Source organism: Callithrix jacchus, chromosome 4, assembly GCF_049354715.1.
Source record: "Callithrix jacchus isolate 240 chromosome 4, calJac240_pri, whole genome shotgun sequence".
Classification (NCBI taxonomy): Eukaryota; Metazoa; Chordata; class Mammalia; order Primates; family Cebidae; genus Callithrix; species Callithrix jacchus.
This window is the reverse complement of record NC_133505.1, coordinates 7,580,421-7,605,678: the sequence shown is the minus strand read 5'-3', so window position 1 is coordinate 7,605,678 and position 25,258 is coordinate 7,580,421. Positions and strand designations below refer to the sequence as shown.

At 36.1% G+C, this 25,258-nt stretch overlaps 1 protein-coding gene across 5 annotated transcripts in view; it reads left to right on the top strand.

The window, feature by feature from the left end:
- The window catches only part of LOC144582011 (uncharacterized), a 449,998-nt gene that overhangs the window by 255,303 nt on the left and 169,437 nt on the right, over nt 1-25,258 (top strand). For all 5 annotated transcript variants that reach the window (XR_013533633.1, XR_013533634.1, XR_013533636.1 and 2 more), the window contains one exon: nt 1-25,258. This exon is cut by the window's left edge and continues 3,737 nt beyond it; it is cut by the window's right edge and continues 12,559 nt beyond it. The gene's annotated coding sequence lies outside the window, so the exon portion shown is untranslated.

Here is a 25,258-nt window from a genome sequence, read left to right as displayed (position 1 = left end):
GGGTTACATGTGCAGAACATGCAGTTTTGTTACATAGGTTTATACGTGCCGTGGTGGTTTGCTGTGCCCATGAACCCATCATCTACATTAGGCATTTCTCCTAACACTATCCCTCCCCAGCCCCTACCCCTTGGCAGGTCCCAGTGTGTGATGTTCCCCTCCTGTGTCCATGTGCTCTCATTGTTCAGCTCCCACTTATGAGTGAGAACATGAGGTGTTTGGTTTTCTGTGCTTGTGTTAGTTTGCTGAGATTGATGATTTCCAGCTTCATCTATGCCCCTGCAAAGGACATAAACTCAGATCTGATGGTTTTTTATAAAAAACCATGCCTGCTGCTATGTAAGATGTGCTTTTGCTCCTCCTTAGCCTTCTGCCATGATTGTGAGGCCTCCTCAGCCGTGTGAAAGTATGAGTACCCTAAACCTCTTTTTCTTTATAAATTATTATTGGGTATGTCTTTATTAGCATCTTGAGAATAGACTAATACACATGGAGAAGGTAATTTTAATTTTCAATTTTAAAAAAATTCTTAAATTCTGTTTCTCACTTTCTACTCTGCATGATCTGTAAGGAAATATATTAATTTTGTAGCATTTTAATTTAGTTTTTTTTTCAATAATGGAAAAGAATACTGAAAACTCTTCCAAAAAAGAGTATTAAAAAAATCTATGTAAAATCTTGAATTTAGAAAAAGAAAAGACCTATAATTTGCTGCAAACTGTGCAACTTTGTTTTTATTCCCATGACCTATTGATGAGGAGATCAATGTTTTTTCTTCTAATGTAACTAGGAAGTGTAATGAATCCACAATCTCATTTAATACTTATGAATCCAAAGCCCATTTTTCTTCATGAATTATAAATTGTGTGCAGCACATAATTATAACAAAGTATAGACATATATTTGTTTTTGTGAAAAATACAATGCTTAGGGTAGCTGAACTTAGAAGTTTGCTGTGACTTTTGTTAACAAGCATTTGAGGAGTTGGTCTCCTTGAATTAAAACCTCATGTTAAAAGTAAGAAAACCTATAAATCACTTCCAAAGACAATACAACAAAACTATTGAAATAACTTCACACTATAAGTTAAATAACAATACATTAAAATATTTTAAGTGACGGATTCAGGGATCCCTTAGGGTTCTAAGCGATAGTGCAAAGAGATGTCAGTAAAAATTACATTGTGCAATACTCTTGCTGAACAAGAAAAGACATATTTTTATTTGGTATCAAATTATTTAAGAGTGAAGAGGCAAGGTGGAAAAATAATTGACTATTTAAAAATTATTATTTAATTGACTGCATTGGCTACAGGGAGAACACTCTAGCAGCTGCTTGAGATAATTCCATCCCAGGACTCTGCATTCTGGCGCAGGATGGTTGCTCATTCATCCAATAAAGCATGAGTGAACAGCATTATCTCATGTAGAAAAATTCTTACTGGTTGATCAAAGAAGAGGAAAGAAAACTCCTGGCAAATTTAATCTCATTGACATTTCACATATATTTTGTTGGGAATGGTTTCAGACTTACTGTTAAGAAACTCTTATAACTCTCTGCTCTGGGCAATACCAATAATTTCTTTGGACCTTCAGGTTTGATTTAGTCCCATTGTCAAGGAAGCTCCTGCCGTAAGTATTCTCCTTGTCAGTGTAAGGAAAACAGAGTCATGCATTTCATTGGATTATTACAGTGATAGAAATGAACTTATTTTAAATAATATGTAACATGTATAATTACCCATTGAAATATACAATTGGTCACTTGAAAGTTCAACAGCTTATCTAGATAATCACATATATCTATATCCATATATAATTAACTTATTTGAGACTGTGCCTTTGAGTTTTTTTGTTTGTTTTCATTCAAGGGTTTATCTGCCTTCTTGGAAAATCCTTTTTGTTACCTACTTGTTTTTGCCAGAATTTTCAACCTAATGCTATCAATTATTTGTGCCAAAAATTATTAAGCTTAGGTGGTTTTTAAATTTCCTCTTTAATTTTCAAAAAGCTCTGACATTTTCTGAATCTGCAGATAACTGGTTATTTCATAATCACAGATTGTCCTTCTTAAATCACTTAAATATGCCAGTAATGACTTCTTTCTGTACTGAACAGCCAAATTTGAGCCTGGAACCCTGCTGGTCAGCCTAGGACGGTGTGTTTCTTATGTACCAGTGACATTTTAGAGCTCACTTTTGTTTTCGCTGGGGAAAGATTCTACGATTTCATTAGTCACTATTCCTTCAAATCTTAAGCACTGTGTGACTATAATCTCCCAAAGAAAAGACGTGACAGAACCATTCAACATTTTATAAAACTGTATAAAATTAAGGAAGGAGACTCAGGATCAGCATTTCGTATATGATCATTATAACCTGAATCTGTATCGTTACTCCAGAAGGACACAGTATATTTTGTTCATAGTAGCTTATGACACTTAACCAGGCTAGTGACAAGACAGGTCTGTAATTACCGTGGGTCTGACATTAAAAGCCCAATTACAAAGTCAAACTGAGTCAGTGTACTCATTCCCACATTCACATAGAGACACATAAATGCAAACCTGCATGTTAGAAATATAAAAACAATAGAAATAGTATTGTGTGGAGTACTATGTAGAGTCATTTAAAATCTAATCATTGCTATTACCAAATTGTATGAATACAGATCTAGCACTTCTGGTCTATATTATCACCACCTAAGAAATAAAAAGGCAAAACTGAACAAGCGGTAACTCTTTTTAATATCCAAAAGCCTAATCATTCTCTGACAAATCAGGATCAATTTATCTTCTGAAAAATGCAATTTTATTCATGTATCTATACATCAAAACTTATTAAGCATATACTAAAGGCCACTGTTCAGTGTACTAGAATATAGTGAAGAAAAGAACAAAGTCCTATGTAAATAAGAAAACAGCAACAAGTAAGATAAATAAAGCAGGTAATTTTAGAATGTGATCATCGCTATGAGGAAAATGAAAAAGGGAATTGTACAACAGAGGAATTGAAAGATGGCGTCTTGAAATTGAGTAATTTAGGGAGGCTTCCACATATAATTTTATATTAATTACAGTTACAAACAAGGGAATGTTTTTAACAGGAGCATATAATACATTTACTTTTTTGTTGTCATTGTTGTTAAAGAGCACAAGCATTGCTTTGAAAAGAACAGATTGTGGATTCCGGGGCAGAGCAAATGTGGCAATGCTAACACTGAAGGAAAAAGCAGTAGATGGAGGTAGAAGTAGTGATGACAGAAAATGGCAGCGCTTGGGATAAGCTGGAAGGCAGAGTCAAGGGCATTTATTGATGCATAGCAATGGTGTTGAGGGAAAAGCTAGGATTAATAATTATTTCCAGATTTAACAATTATTTTCAACTGGTTTGATGGCTGTATCATTTACCAAAAAAAGAATGAGGAAAAATATTTGACTGAAGGTAAATTTTAGGTATTCAAATAGCAATATCCAGAAGCAACTGACTGCATAAATCTAGAACTCATTTAAGAGGTTCGAACAGAATATAACTTTTTGGGAGTCAAGTAATCTCTATAAAGACCATCTAAAGCTCTGAATTGGCTTTGTTGTTTTTAGGTAGAACATGTTAGAAATGAACAAATAATTTAGAATTCAAGCTAAAGCATTTCAACAAGCAGAATTGAAGAATCCAAGAAGCGAGGTGAAGAAAAACCACAGGAGTTCTACTTATCTATTGATTACTAACAAATCACTTTAAACTATAATGATTTTAAACATGTCTGTAATAGACTTCTATATCTTGCCATATACAAAATGAATTAAATATTTAGATCTGAGACCTTAAACTATGAAACTATTACAAGAAAATACAGGAAAAGATATCCAGGATGGTTATCTGGCAAAATTTCTTCAGTAATACCACACAAGCCCAGGCAACCAAAGCAAAAATGGACAAATTGGATCTTATGTTGAAAAGCTTCTACACAGCAAAGGAAACAGTGAACAAAGTGAAGACCTACAGAATGGGAGGAAATATTTGGCAACAATCCATCTAATAAGGGGTTAATAACCAGAATATATAGAGTTCAAACCACTCTATAGGAAAAAAAAAAAACTAATAATCTGGTCAAAAATGGGCCAAAGATTTGAATCCACTTTGATTTGAGTTTTATGTATGGTGAAGGATAGGGTTTGAGTTTTATTTTTCAGCGTATGTATATCTAGTTTTTCTACTACCATTTATTGAACAGACTTTCCTTTTTCCAATGTATGTTCTTGTTTCCCTTGTCAAAAATGAGTTGGCTATAAATGTTTGGATTGATTTCTGGGTTCTCTCTTCCATTCCATTGCTCTGTGTGTTATTTTCATGTCAGCATTATGCTGTTTGTTTCTATAGCTTTGCAGTATATTTTGTACTCAGATAATGTGATGCTTCCAGCTTTGTTATTTTTCATTAGGATTGCTTTTTCTGTATGGGGTCTTTTGACATTACCATAAACATTTTACGATTGTTCTGTCAAGAGTGTCATTGGTATTTTGATAGGGATTGCATTGAAGCTGTCAATTACTTTGAGTAGTATGGACATTTTAGCAATATTTTTTCCAGTCCATAAATATGGAATATCTTTTGTGTCTGTGTGTTTGTGTGTGTGTCTCTTCTTTAAGCAGTGTTTTATATTTTTTATTATAAAGATCTTTTGCCTCTTTGGTTAAATTTCTTCTTAGATATATTTTCTTGTTTAGCAAGTATGATTCTTTGAATTTTTTTCAGAATATTTGCTATTGCACAGAAATGTTACTGACTTGTGTGTATTAATTTTGTATCCTGTAGTACTGGATAACTTGGTCAGCTCGGTTTTTAAATGGAGTTTTTGGGTTTTTCTAAATAAGAGATTATATAATCTACAACCAAATAAAATTTCTCTTCTTTCTTCTCAGATTGTATACCATTTATTCATTTTTATTTTTTTGCCTAATTGTTCTCGCTAGTACTTTCAGTACTATGTTGAATAGAAGTGGTGAAAGTGGGCAGGCATCCTTGTCTTACTTCAGATCTTAGAGAAAAGACTTAAAAGTGCATACGCATTTATGACAAGCCTGATACTATGAATACACAATGAGATTATGTTATTCATCTACTCAAAGTACTTGAATGATTTCCCATCTTATTTTAGATAAAGCCAAAGTCTCTAAAATAGCCTATAGAAATGTTCACTACCTGCTTTCCGTTCTCTCTCTAACCTATTTCCTACTTTTTTCCTTCCGTCTTATCTCATTTAGATTGCTACTCAAATACCAACCAAAGAGAATTCTCCTTGCTTCCCTAGTAGAAAATACAATTCTACACTCATTTTCTTTTCCTGTTTTCAGCTATATTTTTTCTCCATAGCACTTATATATCTTTCTAACATACTATCTGTTTTACTTGTATTGTTAATTATGTGTTATTCTTCATCTGAAATTAAGCTCAAGGAGAACAGTGATTTACTCTGTTTTATTAGCTGCTGCATCTTCAATGCCCAGAACAGTACCTGAAATACAGAAAGCATGTTGCACATTTTTGTTGAATGAAATGAAAATGACAACCAGAAGATTATGACAGATGAGCAAATGAATGCCAAAATCTAAAGCAATAAACATTTATTAAAAATATTTTAAATTAAAGGCAAAAAAGTTCAGCCTTCTCCTTCTGGTACATTCTGCCAATAGTTTTTGAAATTGGCATAACCTGAGGAAAAATAAGAACTTTCTTTTTAACCTTTTCAACATTTGCCAGTTGGTTTAAAATCTTAGAGCTTCTGTACACCAGAAAACTTAACACCAGTTATTTTTCTTTTTTTTTGTCTGCCATTGTTCCATAGGACAGTAAAATTTTATCTGGATCTATGAAAATTGTGCAAAAATCTTAAAACAACCAGAAATAGAAATGTATAATCAAAGGGTTGGATTCATCATGAGAAACATGCTGAATATAAAAGTAGCAAATGATTTAGGCAGATGTATTTCCTCATGTTTCATCCCTACTACCAATTTCCATGATCAAGCAGAACCTGAAAATCCTCAAAATCAAATTGGCAAAATGGAGAAGTGCCACCAGTGTAGCGTCCTATCACAGTTTTCCTTCTAGCTATTAGAGGATTCCTGTTCCTCCCACTTACAAAATATAGGCAAACCCTTTCCCAAGACGCCTGATGATGCCTCATTCCACTACGGCATCAGGCTCAGGCTTAAAGGTCTGTGTGTTGTCATGTAAGCTAGTTTCACTTGCAGACAGAGCTGCTTAGGTGTGCTCCTAGAGTAGACTTGACTGAGTTCTGTCTCACACGGCAAACATACAACAGCACAAAAAAATACAGTAGACATTGACATTCAGGATGGGATAGAAGAGAAGGCACTAACAGCCAGAATGGCAGTGGAATTTCACTGCTATTCTGAAATTCAGATGGGTATTTGCCCTTGGGACAAACAATATTCCTTCATTATGTTAACTATTAACTGGACAGTTACAGTCACACCTTGATGTGATCCTTAACCTAAGACTATGTTTCATTGAGGGCATCTAGGGCTTAATATTTTTCCTGAGACCATTTCTCACTTTGAGAACTTTTATCAGTAGGATAAGTTGTGAGTAACTTTCATTGTTGATGCAATCAAGTTCTGACTACTTTGTAATTCTTCTAAATTCTGTTTGAAAATGAAATATATACTACAAATAAGTACTGTTAAAACAGAGATCTAGAGGTGGCTTCAAGCTCATATGTGACAAGTATATAGAGAAGGAGAGGTCCTAGAACAACTGTCAGGATGATGACATCTCATACCCTTGCTCAAAAAAAGAGTATCATCAAATGAAGTCCATAGATTCTCAAGTGTTAGAAGCCAAAACACAGAAAGACATGGTAATATAAGTCTGACTTGCAAGGTTGGCTTTCTTTACTCTCTTGGTAAATTAAATTTATTTATTCAGTATGTATTCATTAATTATTTTGGATGCCCACTTGTACTCATTATTTTTCTTTTGCTTTCCTTTTTAAATTTTATTGTGTATATTTAAGGCATATAATATGATGATGTGGGATACACACAGATCGTAAAACTATTACTGGAGTGAAGCATTTTATAATGAAGATAACATTTTTATCATCTCACCTCACATAGTTACTCATTTTATATGTATGTGTGGCAAGAGCAGCTAAAATTTATTCATTTCACAGAAATTCCCAGTACACCATAAACGATAGCCCTCATGTTCTACCTTAGATCTCTCAACTTGTTTGTACTACTTATCTACTGTTTTACATCCCTTGGCCAATGAGATTTAAGGTTGATTTTAAACAACAAAAAAATGTGATCTATTAATTCATTAGCAGGTTTTTATTCTCAGTGAATTGTAAAATCTGGGATTTAGGAAACTGGATCTTACTCAAAATTTTCCATACAACCTAAGAACCATCCACCTTCACTATATGGGTCTTACTTCTTCATTTGTAAAACAGGTGTTTCTAAAATTCATTTGTGAAACAGGTGTTCCTAGAATTCTCTCTAAAATTTTATCAGTTTTTCTGGAAAAAGAGATTCAGTCCTCTCTTTTTCTTAGGGCAATTCTGTAACTATTATGACAGAGTTTTCTGATTCTCAAGTGTGAGCTTAATTCAGGTATGGAAGTGTAAAACAGTTTGTGTGTCCACAAATACTGATATAATTAAGCCTTGAGCTGCGAAAGACAGTGTGATACACCAGTATTTTATTTCACTTCCTGTTTCATTTCAGTGTTTTGTTTTGTGTGAAAATCCTCCTCTCTTCTCCCTTAGGCAGTGTAACTTAGCATCACTTCAATATTGTTTTCATAAAAATGGAACTCTGCAAAGATGACATATTAGTAAAACTAATATTCATCTATTTATCGATTGATCCCTCATCTATTACTTATTCTCTGCTTTAACCCAGAAAGAACTAAACAGGACAATAAAGCAAATCAAAGTAAATCAGTGAATTATAAATTCAAGAAATACTTTTATTTTAATTTTAATGTTTAACTGAAATAAATGCCCATATTTCATGGATGTAGAACATCAATTGATGTGGCTAGAACGTTTTGGAATATTTGGGGTGGAGCAGAGATTTCTGGTATCATTCAATTAAGAGGTAGATTGCTCTCTTCACCCTAAATAACAACAACAACAAAAACCAAAAACAGTCCCATTATCTTCCTTGTACTCCCAATTTTTTCTCATAATAATTACACCTATGCAACATCCACTTAATGTAGATCTTCTGGGCTTGTGTATGTGTGTATGTGGTTGGTGGTGTGGGTAGTTGTTTCCCCTCTGTATAAATCTGTTTAAGCTGCAGATTTAAATTAAATCCCCACCCTATAGGAGGTAAGTAGAGATAATGAATTAGTGTTTAAGTAGAGATAATGAATTAGTGTTTAACAAAGAAGATTTTTCGGAAGGCCTTGGAATGAGCAGAGAAGTGGGGCAGTAGGCTAGTCTTTTGTTAAACATATCATCTGCATGCTTGCTGAAAAATCCTCTCTTTAGTCCATGTGAGTATTAAGAAGAAAATAAAATCTAGAAAGACTACAAATTGTATTGTTTTCAGAGTAAAAAACATCACGGGAAGCTATGAATGAAACCTCTCTCTGCAATGAAAATGTCAGGGTTTCATTTGCTTAAATATACATCGGGAAGGATTTGGTGGTAAATTAAGGTAAAATGCAAGAGAAAAAAAATGACAGGCAGACATAGTTGTCAATGACCTAAAACAGATGGCAAGTAAATTAAGAGGCCAGTTTGTCAAATATTCCTTATGAACTACAAATTTCAGAACGACAGAATTTTAGCTTGAAATATAATGCTGTGACTGGGAAACATCTCTCAGATAATTGAGGTTATAACTACATTGGAGCTGAGGAAATACCATCTATAATCTACACTTTGGTTGATGCCATCTAAGACAAAGATGTTTTTTCTTTGCCCCATTATTTTTTTCCTCTAGTTTTCTATAAATTTACTGGATAAAACAGTTATGCTGTGTAGCTCATGAATCTGTATAAAAGATCATCACTGCCGGAACCAAAGGAAATTTGTTACCAGGGAACTGGCATTCTACATTCCAGTGTGATTAGTGGAAGCATTTTTGCTGTTGTTAACAAATTCTGTCAAAAGCACATACAATGACATTTCAATATGCTAATGACACAAATTTAATTTGACATCCCCGGGCACATTTGTACCTGGATCTCAGAACCAGCGCTGGGGTATACAAAGCTATTTATCTGTCTTTTAAATTACACGTTGGCTAAGATCCTTTATTGAAAAGTTACCCATTTAGGTAGGAATGAGAAGGCAGAAATGCGGTTGGGGACGGTGAGGCTCAAATTAAGATGAAACTAATTGTCACCTCTAAGACAGTGTCTTTCACTGAAAATGTGCTCAGGGGGGTAAAAGTTGCCATGTTTTCATGGCAGAGTTGGATAAATAATTTTGAGTTAATAAAAAGACTGCACTCCCTGCACAGACACTCTGTTTTCATAACCAGTCCTACTTGCAAATAAGAAACAGTGCTGATGTTTCAAATCTGGGATAATTCTTTCTAATTCTTCAAGCTAGGATTGTACATAGATGGTACTGTTTTTCTTAAATGTGGTCTATACTAGATGAGACAAAATTATGAACTTTGGAGCCAAATGATCCTGTACATGCACAAGGCAATTAATTAATAATATAAAAGCTTGTGGGGAGTGAATAGAAGATGGGGGACAGAAGGAAAGGAATATTAAGAACTTCTAGCACGAATGACGCTTTATATGTGAAATACCATTCATTCGTTTCTTTGACCCTCTTCTAAGTTCTTGAAACACAATGGTGAAGTAAACAGTTTATTTTTTAGACTTTCTCTTACAAAGCTTATATTTTACAAAGAAAGATAGAAAATGTAATAAATACAATAACTAATTTTTACAGGATTTTAGAAGGCTGAAAATACTATGGGAAAAGAAACACAGGCTGAAGTAGCATAAGGAAAATGAACAGAGAAATTGCGATTTGAAAGGATAGGGTAGACAGCACTGAGAATGTAGCACTTGAGCAAATATAGGAACGAGGGCATAGTGCTAGATACGTAGATGTTTGGGGAAATAATTCTCCAGAGGATGCAAAAAGTGCAGAGTTAACTTAGGTGGGATTGTGCCTTAGGATAGGAGGACCTTGAGTGACCACAGGGAGAACAGAGTAGATTGAGAATAATAAGCTGGGGGAGGAGAAGAGAGAAGAAGATGAGGTAAGAAGAAAATGGCCCATGTCTCCTGCGATTTCACCGACCACTGTAAGAATGGTGGGGTTTACGTTGAAGAAGGTGAGGGATGATTTTACAGGGTTTTCAGTAGAGGGGTGGCATGACCTGAAATACTTAAAAGGCTAATCTCTAAAGAACAGCTCTCCCAGCACCATGTATTGAATAGGGAGCCTTTTTCCCATTGTTTGTTTTTGTCAGTTTTGTCAAAAATCACATGATTGTAGGTGCATGGCCTTATTTCTGGGCTCTGTATTTCATTCCATTGCTCTCTGTATCCTTTCTTGTGCCAGTGCCATGTTCTTTTGGTTATTGTAGCCCTGTGGTTATATTTTGAAGTCAAGTAACGTGATGCCACCTGCTTTGGTCTTTTTGCTTAGGATTGTCTTGACTATTTGGGCTCTTTTTGGGTTCCACGTACATTTTACAATTTAGTGTTTTCTAGTTCTGTGAAGAATGTCATTGGTAGTTTCATAGAAGTAGTGTCGTGTTAGGGTTTTCTAGAGGGGCAGAGTAAAAGGATAGATGTAATTATAAAGAGAAGTTTATTAACGAATATTAACTTACAGGATTGCACAGTCCCACAATAGGCTGTCTGCAAGCTGAGAAGCCAGGAAGCCAGTCCAAGCCTCAAACCTGAAGAACTTTGGGTCTGATATTTGAGGGCAGGAAGCATCAGCACAGGAGACAGATGTAGGCTGGGAGGCTAGGCCAGTCTACTCTTTTCAGGTTCTGCTGCCTGCTTTTTATTCTAGCCCTGCTGGCAGCTGATTAGATTCTGTCTACCCAGATTAAGAATAGGTCTGCCTTTCCCAGTCCACTGACTCAAATGTTAATTTCATTTGGCAACACCCTCACAAATACACCCTCACACAGTACTTTGTATTCTTCAGTCCAATCAAGTTGACAGTATTAACCATCACAAGCATTAAATCTGTAAATTGCCTTGGGCAGTATTGCCATTTTAATGATATTGATTCTTCCTATCTATGAGCATGGGGTGTTTTTCCATGTGTTTGTGTCTTCTCTGATTTTGTTCAGCAGTGCTTTGTAATTCTTACTGTAGAGATTTTTTACCTCCCTGTTAGCTGTATTCCTAGGTATTCGATTTTTTTCTTTTTTGGCATTGTGAATGGGATTGCCTTCCTGTTTTGGCTCTTGACTTGGCTGTTGTTAGTGTATCGGAATGCTAGTGAATTTTGTACCTTGATTTTGTATCCTGAAACTGCTGAAGTTGTTTTTTCAGCTGAAGGAGCTTTTGGGCTGAGACTATGGAGTGTTCTATCTATAGAATCATGTCACCTGCAAACAGAGATAGTTTGATTTTCTCTCTTCGCATTTGGATGTCCTTTATTTTTTTTCCTTGCCTGATTGCTCTCGCAAAGATTCCAATAGTTTGTTGAATAGGAGCCGTGAGAAGGGACATTCTTGTCTTGTTCCACTTTTCAAGGGGAATGTTTCCAGCCTTTGCCCATTCAGTATGATGTTGCCTGTGGGTTTGTCATAGGCTTTTACTATTTTTAGGTTTGTTATTTCAATACCTAGTTTATTGAGAGTTTGTAACACGATTTAATGTAAAGGCTTTTATGTATCTATTGAGATAATCATGTGTTTTTTGTCTTAGTTCTGTTTACGTGAGGAATCATATTACTGATTTGTATATATATATATTTTTTAAATTTTTTATTGGATTATAGGTTTTGGGGTACATGAGCAGAGCATGCAAGACAGTTGCGTAGGTACACACATGGCAGTGTGCTTTCTTTTCTTCTCCCCTTCACCCACATTTGGCTTTTCTCCCCAGGCTATCCCTCCCCACCTCCCCCTCCCACTGGCCCTCCCCTTTTCCCCCCAATAGACCCCAGTGTTTAGTACTCCCCTTTCTGTGTCCATGTGTTCTCATTTTTCATCACCCACCTATGAGTGAGAATATGCGGTGTTTCATTTTCTGTTCTTGTGTCAGTTTGCTGAGGATGATGTTCTCCAGATTCATCCATGTCCCTACAAACAACACAAACTCATCATTTCTGATTGCTGCATAATATTCCATGGTGTATATGTGCCACATTTTTCCAATCCAGTCTATTATCAATGGGCATTTGGGTTGATTCCAGGTCTTTGCTATTGTAAACAGTGCTGCAATGAACATTCGTGTACATGTGTCCTTATAGTAGAACGATTTATAGTCTTTTGGATATATACCCAGTAATGGGATTGCTGGGTCAAATGGAATTTCTATTTCTAAGGCCTTGAGGAATCGCCACACCGTCTTCCACAATGGTTGAACTAATTTACACTCCCACCAACAGTGTAAAAGTGTTCCTTTTTCTCCACATCCTCTCCAGCATCTGTTGTCTCCAGATTTTTTAATGATGGCCATTCTAACTGGCGTGAGATGGTATCTCAATGTGGTTTTGATTTGTATATTTTGAACCAGTTTTATATCCCAGAGACAAAGCCTACTTGATCATGGTGGATTAGCTTTTTGATTTGCTGCTGGATTTTGTTTGCAAGTATATTGTTGAGGGTTTTGGCATCAATGTTCGTCAAGGATATTGGCCTGAAGTTTTATTTATTTTTGGGTTTCTGCCAGATTTTGGTATGAGGATGACACTGGTCTTACGGAATGAGTTGAGTAGTCTCTCCTCCTCAATTTTTTGAAATAGCTTTGGAAGGAATGGTACCAGTTCTTCTTTCTGTATTTGGTAGAAATCAGCTGTGAATCTATTAAATTCTGGTCTTTTTTTTGTTTGGTAGGTTATTTATTACTGATTCAATTTTGGAGCTCATTATTGGTTTGTCAGGGAATAAATTTCTTTCTGATTCAGACCTTGGGAGGGTGTATGTGTCCAGGCATTTATCCATTTCTTCTAGGTTTTCTAGTTTGTGTGCATAGAGGTGTTTGGAGTTTCTGATGGTTATTTTTAGAGAAATAATATTTTATATGTTGGTGAGAATAATCCAATACACAAGGAAAAAATGATGAAGTAGGAATGAAAGGAGAGAATGGCTGGAGTGATGTTCTTGAGTAGATGAGCAGGATAGGATTGAGTGAACAAGTGGAGAGATGACTTTACCTGACTTTAGACTTCAGAAACACAAAGATGCCTGAAGTGAACATGCCTTATATGAGTGGATGCTGTGTTGAAAGTCTGTAGAAGTTCTATTCTGATGTCTTTAGTTTAATAGTATAAAAGGGGGGGATATCATCAGCTGAAAATCAGAATGAGGGAGGTTTCAGGAAAGAGGAAAAAGTGTTAAATATTAATTTAGAAGAATCAAGAGTAAACAGACTTTTGAACTATAGGATGATCTCCAGGAGCAGTAAGGCCCACCTGAGGTTATTGGTCATGAATTAAAAGTTCCACCAGTCAGCAGGGTTTGTATCCAGTCATGTTCAGACACAGAACAAACAAAATGTGCAGAGAAACTGTAGTTTTATTTTTCTAATGTTTAATGTGACTTTTTGCCAGAACCATTCTTATTTTGTAAACACAGGAAAAAAAAAAAAACAAAAACCTTTGTTTTTATCCAGCATAAATCTTTCTGAGTCTCTGTAATATTTAGCCATTCCTTGAGATGGTGAAGTCTCTCTGGGATAAAAATGTCTCTCAGATAGTATCCCTCTCTTCATCTCTCCGTAAGATGGCTTGGTGTATGGAGTGTAGTGTAGTTTATTTGAACTAAAAACATGTGTGCTCTTAATTTCTGTTGTCTTTTTCTTCCCATGTTGTCACTGGTCTCCTGGGTTGTCACATGCCCTGAATGTAATAATAATCTTGCCTCATATGCATGTGTAGGTAGGAGTGATCAGGGAATGCAGCCTGTACTTACCTGCATTATGGAATTGGGCTTTATACTTGGGGAGGTACACTTCACCCTTATCCCCCATTTAGAACTCTGTGCAATAATCTTCCCCAAGCTGTGTCACAATAACCTTAGAACTAGGTCACCAAGTGGTGGCATAGCAGAGAGGAGTGTGGAGGTTTGATTAGCATTGCTGAGCCACTGTGGGTTTCCTCTTGGGATATTTATCCATTAGGAAATACATGGATGACACACAGAATCTTGTAAGAGTGGAAGGGAATCTTGTAGCAGAGGCTGGGTTAGGACTGTCCAAGGAGCTGGATAAATGACTAAGCACCATATATTGAAGAGGCTGATCTTGGCCTGATGTGTGATTTTTTTGCCCTTTTCAAAAATTAGTTGGCTGTAAATGCATGAATTTATTTCTGGGTTGTCTACTCTGTTTCATTGGTGTATGTGTCTGTCCTATGCTATTATTATTTTGGTTACTGTAGCTTTGTAGTATATTTTTAAGTCTGATAGTGTAATGCCTCCAGCTTTGTTCTTTTTGCACAAGATTTCTTTGGTTATTGGGATTTTTGTATTTGCATATGAATTTTAGGATTGTTTTTCTATTTCTGTGAACAATTTCATTAGTATTTTGATGGAAAATTCATTGAATCTGCATATTTCTTGAATAATGTATTAGTCCATTTCACACTGCTGATAGAGACATACCCAAAACTGGGTAATTTACAAAAGAAATAGATTTCATTGGACTTACAGTTCCATATGGCTGGGGAATCCTTACGATCATGGTGGAAAACAAGGAGGAGCAGGTCAAATCTTACGTGGATGGTGGCCAGCAAAAAGAGAGCTTGTGTAGGAGAATGCCTTTTTAAAAACCTTGTGAGACTCATTCACTATCCGGAGAACATCACGGGAAAGACCTGTCTCCACCTCTCAGTAATTCAGTCACCTCACACTGGGTCCCTCCTATAACATGTGGAAATTCAAAATAGTTATTTGGGTAGGGACCCAGCCACAACGTATCAGGTAGTGTGGACATTTTAGCAATATTAATTTTTCTAACCCACGAACATAGAATACTTCTCATTTATTTTTGTGCTCTGTAATTAATCAATGTCTTATAGTTTTCGTTGTAGAGACTTTCCCCTTGTTTATTAAATTTATTTCTAGATACTTTATCTTTTTTTGTAGCTATTGTAAATGCAATTGCTTTCTTGATTTCTTTTTTAGATAGTTTGCTATAGGCATATAGTGAAAAGACAACCCACAGAATGGGAGAAAATAGCTGTAAACTATGCATCTGACTATGAGTAAATATCCAGAATATATAAGGAACTCAAATAACTCAATAACAAAATAACAAATAATCTGTTAAACCATCAGGCAGTGAGTCTGAATAGACATTTCTCAGAGAAGACATGTGTGGCCTACAGGTATATGAAAAAATATTCAACATCTCTAATCACCAGGGAAATGCAAATCAAAAGCACAAGGAGATTTTTTTTTAACCTAGTTAGAATGGCTACTATGAAAAATACAAAAAAAAAAAAAGAAAAAAATGCTGTCAAGGATCTAGAGAAAGGGGAAGGAGCTCTCATACGCCAATGGTGGGAATGTAAATCACTATACCATAATAGAAAAGAGTATGGAGGTTCCTTTAAAAATTAAAAATAGAAGAACCATATGATCCAGCAACTCCACTATTGGGTGTGTAGCCAAAGGACGTTAAATCAACATGTCAAAGAGGGTTCTGTGCTTCTGTGATTACTGCAGACTATTCACAATAGCCAAACCATGAACACAACTTAAGTGCCCTTCAACAGATGAATTGATAAAGAAAATGTGGTCCATTTGCAGAACAGAATACTATTCAGCTACAACAAAGAATAAAATTCTGTCATTTGTGCAATATAGATGAGTCAAAGAACACCATGTTAAGTGAAATAAGCCAGGCACAGAAAGATAAATATCACATTTATTCATTTATATGTGGAAACTAAAAAGAAGTTTTTCTCATAGAAGTAGAGATAGACTAGTAGTTGTCAGATTCTGTTCTGGGAAGAGAAGGGGGTGGGGGATGATGGAGAGGGTTGATCAAGCAGTAGAAAGTTATAGTTGAATAGCAGAAATAAAGTCCAGTGTTCCATTGTACGGTGACTATAGTAACAATAAATGCTGTGTATTTCAAAATAGCTAAAAGAGATTTTTGAATGTTCTCACCACAAAAAGGTAAATATTTGATGTGATAGATATGCTAATTACCCTAATTTGATCATTACACATTGTATACATGTATTGAAATGCCCACACTGTACCTGGTAAATAAAACAATGATTATGTGATATTAAAAAAAAAAAGCCTTAAAATAAGAGAATACTGACCAGAATGCTCTCCATGTAGCTTATACAGTTGGTTCATTTCACATGATTCTTGACATGTTTGTTATTAACACAATAACATGTTTCATTAAAAATTCCTTAAAAAACCACTAAACAGAATGTATATGGTGTCTACTAGAGGCTAATTCACTCAGGGAGCACAGCGGGTGTCCAGCCATGTATATATAGAAAGAGTAGGCTACTAGATACTTCAGGTGCAAATACCAATACTCACCTGTTATTTCCAGGGAGAATCTGTGAATGACAAGTACACATTTCTGGGAGAGGTGGGTAGAAAGGGAGATGGATGAAATGTACTAAGTGAGCAAAAATGAACAATGGTGATACTTACAACCTATATATAGGGTATTTTATATATATAGGTTATGAATATTACTTAACTATTTTTGGAGATTATTTTAATCATGCTTTACTGTCTTTCTCTCATGCCTACCCCAGCCCATATCTTCATACTAGTTTTGCTGGAAAGCACTGTTTTCATGGAACTTTTATTCTAATGGAAATTCAGTATTAGTGGACCCCAATGAATGCTGATTAACTAAATGAACAAATGAATGCTGCAGGGAAGATAAAATGGAAAAGTCAGTACTTTGGATAGACTCTGAAGGAAAATAAAGTACAGTAAATTAAAACACATCTATACCACCAGCAAAATCACAGGAGATTGAAAGCATGGGGCATGTCTGTGTATTATCAAGTAGTCTGCTATTCGTATAATATAAAGGAAAAACCACAGGACTTATAAACAGACTCGAATATAAATCTTCCTCCTTTAATTTATTCTCTGTGTGAACCTGCTAGAAACAGTGGACTTTTCTGCTCCTCAGTTTCTTGAGTTTCAAAAATAAAAATAGATTTACGTCATCTTTCAAGATCATTGTATGGACTGAATTTAGCACCTCCTAGGTCTTAACAAATGCTACATGAGAAATGGTAAAGGAAACGAAGTTTGATGTAAAGTTCACGATGAAATCAGGAAGGTCTTTGAAGCCATGATACATCTCCAGAAAGAATATTATGTCATGGGTAATAATGACTTGGTGAAAATTTATGAGCTGAGAATGTTATCACTGATCTCACCTAAAGACCGCCAGAGGCCGGGTTCTGGCTTATTGCTGATTGCAGCAAGGGAAGTGTGGGGTGTTTCCGCAAGAGAATGGTAGGATTTAACATAACTTGGACATGGGTTAGATGATTTTGGAGAGAAAGTTGGGCTTTTCTCTGGATTGAATGTTGTCAGGAAGTGCGGGTATCTTAATATAATCTAGAAAGACAGAACATTAGAGCAAGGCCAAAGCTGCAGAACAAGCAAAAGTCACAAATGTTGGCCAGCGTGTGGGCTGTTTGGTCTTTCTTGTGGTTTGGAAAATGTTCGTATCTTCCTCTCTCTTCAGACATGATTGGAGAGTGCTCTTGATTCTGTCTTTATCCATTATGGTCACAGAGTATCCTGGTCTGATATTGATGTTCTATAAAGTTGTATGTGTTCAACAGAACATCAAGGCCTACCTGTAAGTACCAGACCAGTTCCCAGCGAGATCAGTACCTCACGAATAGTAGCAGGCGAGTCATCGGATGTCAGCCTAGTCCCCAGATGTCCCAGATTGTCAGATGTCTGCTTTAACCTTTCTCAGTGTAAGTTCAAATATATAAAATATGCATATTATATAATATATATACACACATATATATTAGGAGATATATTAGTATATTATATAACATATATGCACACATATAGATTAGGAGAGGAACCAGAGCTGTATCCTCTTATACTAGATGAATGATAATGAAGAACTTGAGCTAGAGAATATATAGGAGCATGGTTATTTGCCAAAATAACTGGATTTTTTTTATCTATCAGAAATGGGCTAAACAGGCTTCCAGTGATGTGTGGTTACTTGAATGGGCGTGATGCCATCTTTAATGCTTAGATTTCATAAGCATGTATTTCTTTAACATGTCTTATCAAAGATTTTCTATTGTGATGGTGATTTGAGGTACCTAGAGTCATTCAAATTGTCAATTTAAAATAATACTTATCAAGTCTCTTTTATCAGAGCCTTAGAATCCTGCACAACTTCCTGAAACACCTCCCGTTCCTCCAGGCTGTCAAGGGGACAACAAACTAGTGGGGTTCTACTTCCCCTCCTGATAGTAGCTATGACCATTTTGCTTTTTTTAAAAGTCATATTTTAGGATTTTTAAATACATACATAAGATTTTGTTTTTAGAAAAAGGCACTATTTCGTGATACTTTATTGCATGTGTTATCTTAAAAATCTCTATCCTCAGCAGAGCTAATTGTAGGCAGCTCTGGATGTCGCTTCCTAGCAGGCTGTTTCAAAATGTAAATGTTTGTCCTGACTCAGTCTTTGCCTATGGTTACAGTGAGACCTCACTGAGAAGTGAACAATTATTCAATATCAGCATTCATAGCAACAATCGCTTTGATAGCTTTTGCCTCATTGTGCTCCCTCTGTGTTCCATTATGAAGCAGAATAGTTTAAATGATGAAATGATTACAGCATGGGAAATGGCTTTTCAGTAGTATTTGCTTTATAAGTTCCTTGGTCTTCTAGCTTGATATTAATATTTTATCTGTTAAAAGATATATCAACGCAAGCAGACTTCTTGAACTATCTAAAAATGAAATTAATATATTGTCTTTGAGATTTTTGCATTACCAGTACTTAAACAGGAAATCCACTTACATAATTTTATCCAAAGGAAAGGTCGTCTTTCTACTGCTGATACAAAGTGGCACCTCTCTGTAGTTTGTACATTCTAGGCCAATCAGCCTCATAATCTTACATGTGCATTCTAAATATTATGTTGCTTTAGGATGTCTGTTCCTGCTGTTTGTCATCAAGTACCTAGATTTTAAATTATCTTCAAAACTGGGCGACTGGACCACAGTCTTCTGTCATCTGAAATTAGTCTTCCTTGTGTGTATATGCTAACCAGTATTCATAAAGTAACTTCTGTGTAGTTTTGGCAACGTATTATTTAGAAAAAAGTACCTCTGTCCCATGGTAAATTATTTCAGGAAATTGGCATAGTTTCTAGAATAAAACTGAATGTAGTAATGATGTAGATGAGGTTACCTGTGATCAGGACCCATGATGCGTTTGATTAGCCTCACACCCCTGACACTCATGGTCACTACTTAAAGGTAAGCCCTGTATTTGGTCACAAATGTCCTCCTATTATGTTAAACATGACCGTTTAACTCTGGCCTCCCTTTACCTTTCACTTCACTATGTCCTTCTTTCCTAATATTTTATATCTAGACCTCCTCTTTCCTCATAAAAAGTACCACTACTATATTCTCCAATTAAAAATGTATATCTCATATCTCTTAGCTTTAACATGGCAGTGGACAGCAATTTCTCCATTGAGGCAAGGCAGATGCTTCCTTTATACTCATTAGCACTTGGTTAGAGAGGTTGACCCTAAGACCCTATTCAGATCATCACTTCTTTCAATAAAATACCAGGCAATGTCTGCCAGCCCCAACTGTGCCTCAGAAAATCATGATTCCCACATTTTTGCAAAAAGAAGCAACTTTATTTGGATTCCATGAGGTTTTTTTTTTTCACATTTGATTAAACTAGGGGAGGCTCTCAGATCTAAGAATAGTCCTTTTGTGAGTTGGTGGAGATCAAAGATAGGGACTGTAATAGGTAAGTAAGATAGGCCAACCTAATTCACCCTCTAAATAATTTGGATGATTCAGAGAAACTGCACATCCAAAGGCTAAGAAGGCAATTTAAAATTCCTATCCCTGAAAATCCCTGACTCTAAAAAGAAGGAATTCAAAAGGAAATTGGTGAGCTTTGAAAATTAGGCCTTTGTCTTGCCATCAGCACAGGAGCAGTGGAAGAATGAAAGGAAGATGAAGCCAAATACGTTGATTAAAGTGAGAGAGACCTATGTCTGCAGAATACAAGTTCGAGATTTTGGGATATTTGCAAGGAAGACATGTAGGGAAAAATGAGACCTTGAAGGAAAACCTAGATGAAAAGAGAAGTACAATGAAGTGCTCGCAGGTCTAGCTACTCTTGAAGAGAATATGAGAAAGTGGGGAGTTGATCTGGTTGTTGTAAATCAGGAATTGGGACTGGGCCTTTAAAGAAATGTCTCTAGAGGAAAGGAGACAGCAATCTCCAAGAGTAACCTGGAATGACTCCTTGAAGGGAATCTGAGTACTAAAACAATTGAAAGCTACTCACTTAACCCAAAATGAGAGCTTTCAGGAAATTACCCCTTGAAGACCAAGGACCTCTTCCAAGTGGTTATATAACATTTGGGATGATTTGAGAGATAAAGACTGGAAAGACTAATATAGAATTATTAAAGTATTAATTTGTGATTTCAAATATTGTATCTGAGTAAGTAACGACTGCCTAGTTGAATACACCCTGGAAGTGCATGTAGTCAGGGTTATGAGGCATAGGGAAGATGAGACACATTTTTTGAAAGTGAGGAAGATGGTCAGTGTTAGATTGAATCCAGCCCCCTTTGGAAGTTAATTTAATGGATTTTGTATTTGTGGGATGTTCATTTTGATATGTTGGTCTTTGTGTACTTGTACACATAAAATGTTGATCAAGATGACTGCTATACATGCAGGAATCCATCTTCCGGGAAAGAAAAAAAGTGAAAGAGAGCTATGCAAAGACAAGTAGAGCAGGCTTTGAACATTTTCTTTTAAAACCTCTTTGAATTTCTACCCCATAATATATGCAACTTATAGATCCCTTTTTAGCTAGTACTAGGGCTAACGGCCAGTCTCTCTGTGAGAGAGTTTGAGAAGTTAATAGTTGAGCAAAATGAGGGTTCTGTTAATTAGTTATATGGGAATAACGGACATTGTTAACAGAGAACACATTGCATGATCAACTAATGCTTTTAGCAAAATTGGAACTCACTTATTCCCAATCTCTCACTATAAAGAATGAAATAAGACAAAGTTTAGAAGAATAAGTTAGCAAAAAAAAAATGTTAAGGCAAGAAGACAAAGAGAAAAAACAAGTGATTCAGATGTGCCAGTGCTGCATGAGGTCAGGAGATTAAGTTTCACTGTCACCAATCCAGCTCAGCTTCCTCAAAAGTGCGGAAAAACTACAAGGGAACTAGACCACTGGAGGAGCTATGTGCCTCCCAAACAAGATCCCACTCAAAATCCAAAACATTAAATCATCAAGTGAAGATAATGTCTTGATGTGCAGATAGCTGAACTGTTGGTAGCTACTATGTCTCTAGAGACACAGATTTCATATACATCAGCAGCAGTTTCCTTTAAGTAATTTGCTGAGTATGATTTTTGAGTTGCAGGACTAAAGGACTCTACCTTAGAAGCCCAGAGTAATCATATTGTAAGAGTTAATAGCTGCAAGAAGCGGCAATAGAACTGGAGGAAAAATGCCTTCTAATGGAGCAAGGGGGCGGGGGGGCGGGGAGAGAGAGAGAGAGAGAGAGAGAGTGAGTGTGTGTGTGTGTGTGTGTGTGTGTGTGTGTGTGTAGGTTTAGGCGTTATTGAGGGGCAGGATTCCCACATATATTCTATTCTCAGTGTGACACCAGGATACTGGCTACTCAATGTCCACAGAGAAACTAGAAATTAAGACATTTTTAATGTGCTGGATAAAAATAAGCCTTGAAGAATGGACCTGCCATCACTACAAATTTTGAACATCCCAAGATAGCAGGATTGTTCTAATGCTATATACTGGGAGAGATTTTTTCTTCAATATAGAGAATTTAAATAGTTCCCTAATTAATTCCATGGTGAGATAGTTCTCCTTACTGAATTTTAATTTATATATCTTGACGGATATTCTCCTGGTATAGAATGATTGACAAGCTGGTAAGCCTGAAACAAAGGTTTTTCTTGATTCCGTCTATTCTCCATTGCTCAGATATTATTGAGTCTTAAACCAGGTTAGGGTGGGTCTAGTTTAACTCTGTTTTTTGGAAACTTCTTTTTGCTTGGGGTAACTACAATCTGGGAGTTGCTTTATTGTCTTCATTTTGTAAATATGCATCTTAATGCTAATATTTTCTTTTGTTCGTGATGTGTACTTTAGACTTTTTAAAAATGGAGTCACAGGATAAACTTAGCAGGGGTAATTCAATCTCAGGGATGTTGACAAAACTGCAACCCTGTCAGTGAGAGGCAGGTTGAAGCTATTGAACTTTGCTCAGGGATCTGATGTACAATCCTCCTTCCCAGCTGAGAATTAGCAGGATTAAAAACAAAACAATGATGATTTTTGACTTCAACTTCAAGGTTTTGGACTTTTCTTGATTGAATATGTAAAGGCAAGACAGTTTCATCTTTGGAATTTATTTTATTTGAGTAGAAACAAGAATATGGGTCTTTGATTTCTGTGGACCTAGATTGGCAAGGATCTCATTTTTGACATTTTAGTTTCTCCTCAGACATATGATAATAAGGAGTGTTTTTATTTAAATTAGGGATATCTCTATATTATTGACATTAGAATGTTTTTATCTTGTCACTTAATTTAACAGCATAAATTATCCTGAGGTTTCTTCTGCAAAGTGTCCAGATGTACTTTGAGAATAAGTAAAAAGAGCGTAAGGAACACTTTTTTGCCTTGGGGAACAGTAGGCTCTTCCTGTGTAATACTGACTCATTTCACAGCCTGTGGAGGCCAGAGTTAAACACCTCCAGGAAGAAGGAAACCCAAAGCAGGATTGGTGTGTGTTTGGGGAATGGCTCATGAAGTATGAGTGGGGTTGCCTGCGTAGAATGCTGTTTGCTTCCTCTGAGAGAGATTGCCACAGAGCCAGTGGAATATAGACCCAAGGGCTAAGTGCGATGAATTAAGCAACGAAGGAGCTGAAAGCGTAACTGGGGGAGCTTCTCATTTCCTGACTTCATTTTTCTATTAGGAGGACTTCTTCTATAGTGAGACACCTGACACTCTCTCCCCTCCCTTAAGAAATCATAAGAGAACTGATCTACATATTTAGGGAGTTCAGCAGAAACATCTGGGCATAACTAGTCCAGCTTCTAGTGGATTGATAATATCCTCTGAAAAACTCATGACCACCTGGAACATTGGAATCTGACCTTGTTTGGAAATGGGATCTTTACAGCTGTAATAAGATAAAGTCCTACTAATGTAGGGTGGGCCCTAAATCCAATGATCACATGGAGACAATAGGGGAAAGGCTTATAATGACAGAGGAAGAGTTTGGAACAATGCAGCTACAGGCCAAGTAATGTCAACGATTGCCTTTCTGGGAGCCACCAAAAGATAGAAAAATGTAAGAGAGGATTCTTTCCTCCAGCTTTCAGAGACAGCATAATCCTTTTGACACCTTTGAACTTCCAGCGTACTGAAGAGAATAAGAAAATAAATTTCTGTTGTTTAAGCCACCAAGTTTGTGGCAATTTTTTTATGGTAGCTTCAGGAAAGAGTTCCCGTTTTTGTCTTGAGCCAGGTCTGTTTGCAAGAGGCATGTATTCTGCTCTGCTTTTTGCAACGTGGTCATCTACCTTTGTCAGTGATGGGTGTTGAATCTGTGTAATTCAGGAGTATAACATTGATGAGCCCTTTAAAATGCTAATCAAATATATGATTTTCATATTCCTTGGTGACAAATTTGAGATTTTGATCTTCTTTGATAGGATCCACATTTATCACTCAGTTGATTCCTGATTCAAGAGGGAATGGAGAATGTTATTTACTATTCTCCTAAAGTCTCAACGTGTCACTGTGTACAGCAGACTCCCAAACTGTCGCAGGGTTGGTTTCTGGTGAGGCCTCTTTCTGGCTTGTAGATGGCTGCCTACTTAACTGTGTCCTCAAATGCCTTTCTCGAGGCAGCCACAGACACACACACACACAGGGAGAGAGAGAGAGAGAGAGAGAGAGAGAGAGAGAGAGAGAGAGATCTGATGTCTCTTCCTTTCTTCTTCTTAAAAGTAAACCAGTTCTATTAGATCAAGGCCCACACTTCTGTCCTCATGTAACTTTAATTACTACCACAAAAGCCCCATCTCCAAATACAGTCACATTGGGGGTTACAGCTTCAATACATGAATTTGGGGAAACACAATTCAGTCCATAACAATTCCTTGATTTCTGTCTTCTAAAATTCATCTCTAAATACAACAGGATGTTCAGGGACACAATAATTCTTTTACTTATCCTTTACACTCTCCCAAACCTCCTAATAACCTTTCTACCCCAGCCTCCGTTGAGGCCTTCTTTAATGTCTCTTGGTAGATAACCTCATTCTTTTCTATCCTTTTTTTAAGGAAATTGCAGTCATTATTTGCGCCTCAACAGCCTACTAGATGTTTACATCTTGTCTCTGACTATCTCTGAGACCTAAACTCTTGACTTTATCCTGTAACATACATTAGAAAACACCATTTTCTTCTAGTTTTTAAAATATATTTCATTTTTTTTTCTTGCATCTGGGCATTTTCATTGCTGTCTCCTTTTCTAGAATATCCCTCACTTCCTTTTACTTTTTGATGGAGTTGCATAACTCTATCCACTACTTCCTTTGTTATAAAAAAGAAAGTTCTATTATATACTCCCCTTGCAAAACTTCATTAGTATTCACCCTAGTTTAATTAACTTTAATAGAGGTTCACTAATTAATTTCCAAAAACATAATTAATAATTAGCATTTACTATATGAAAATATTTAATAAGCAATAGCAAGCCTTTCAGTATAAATAAACTGTTTTCATAATGATGGGAATATATTTTCTAATA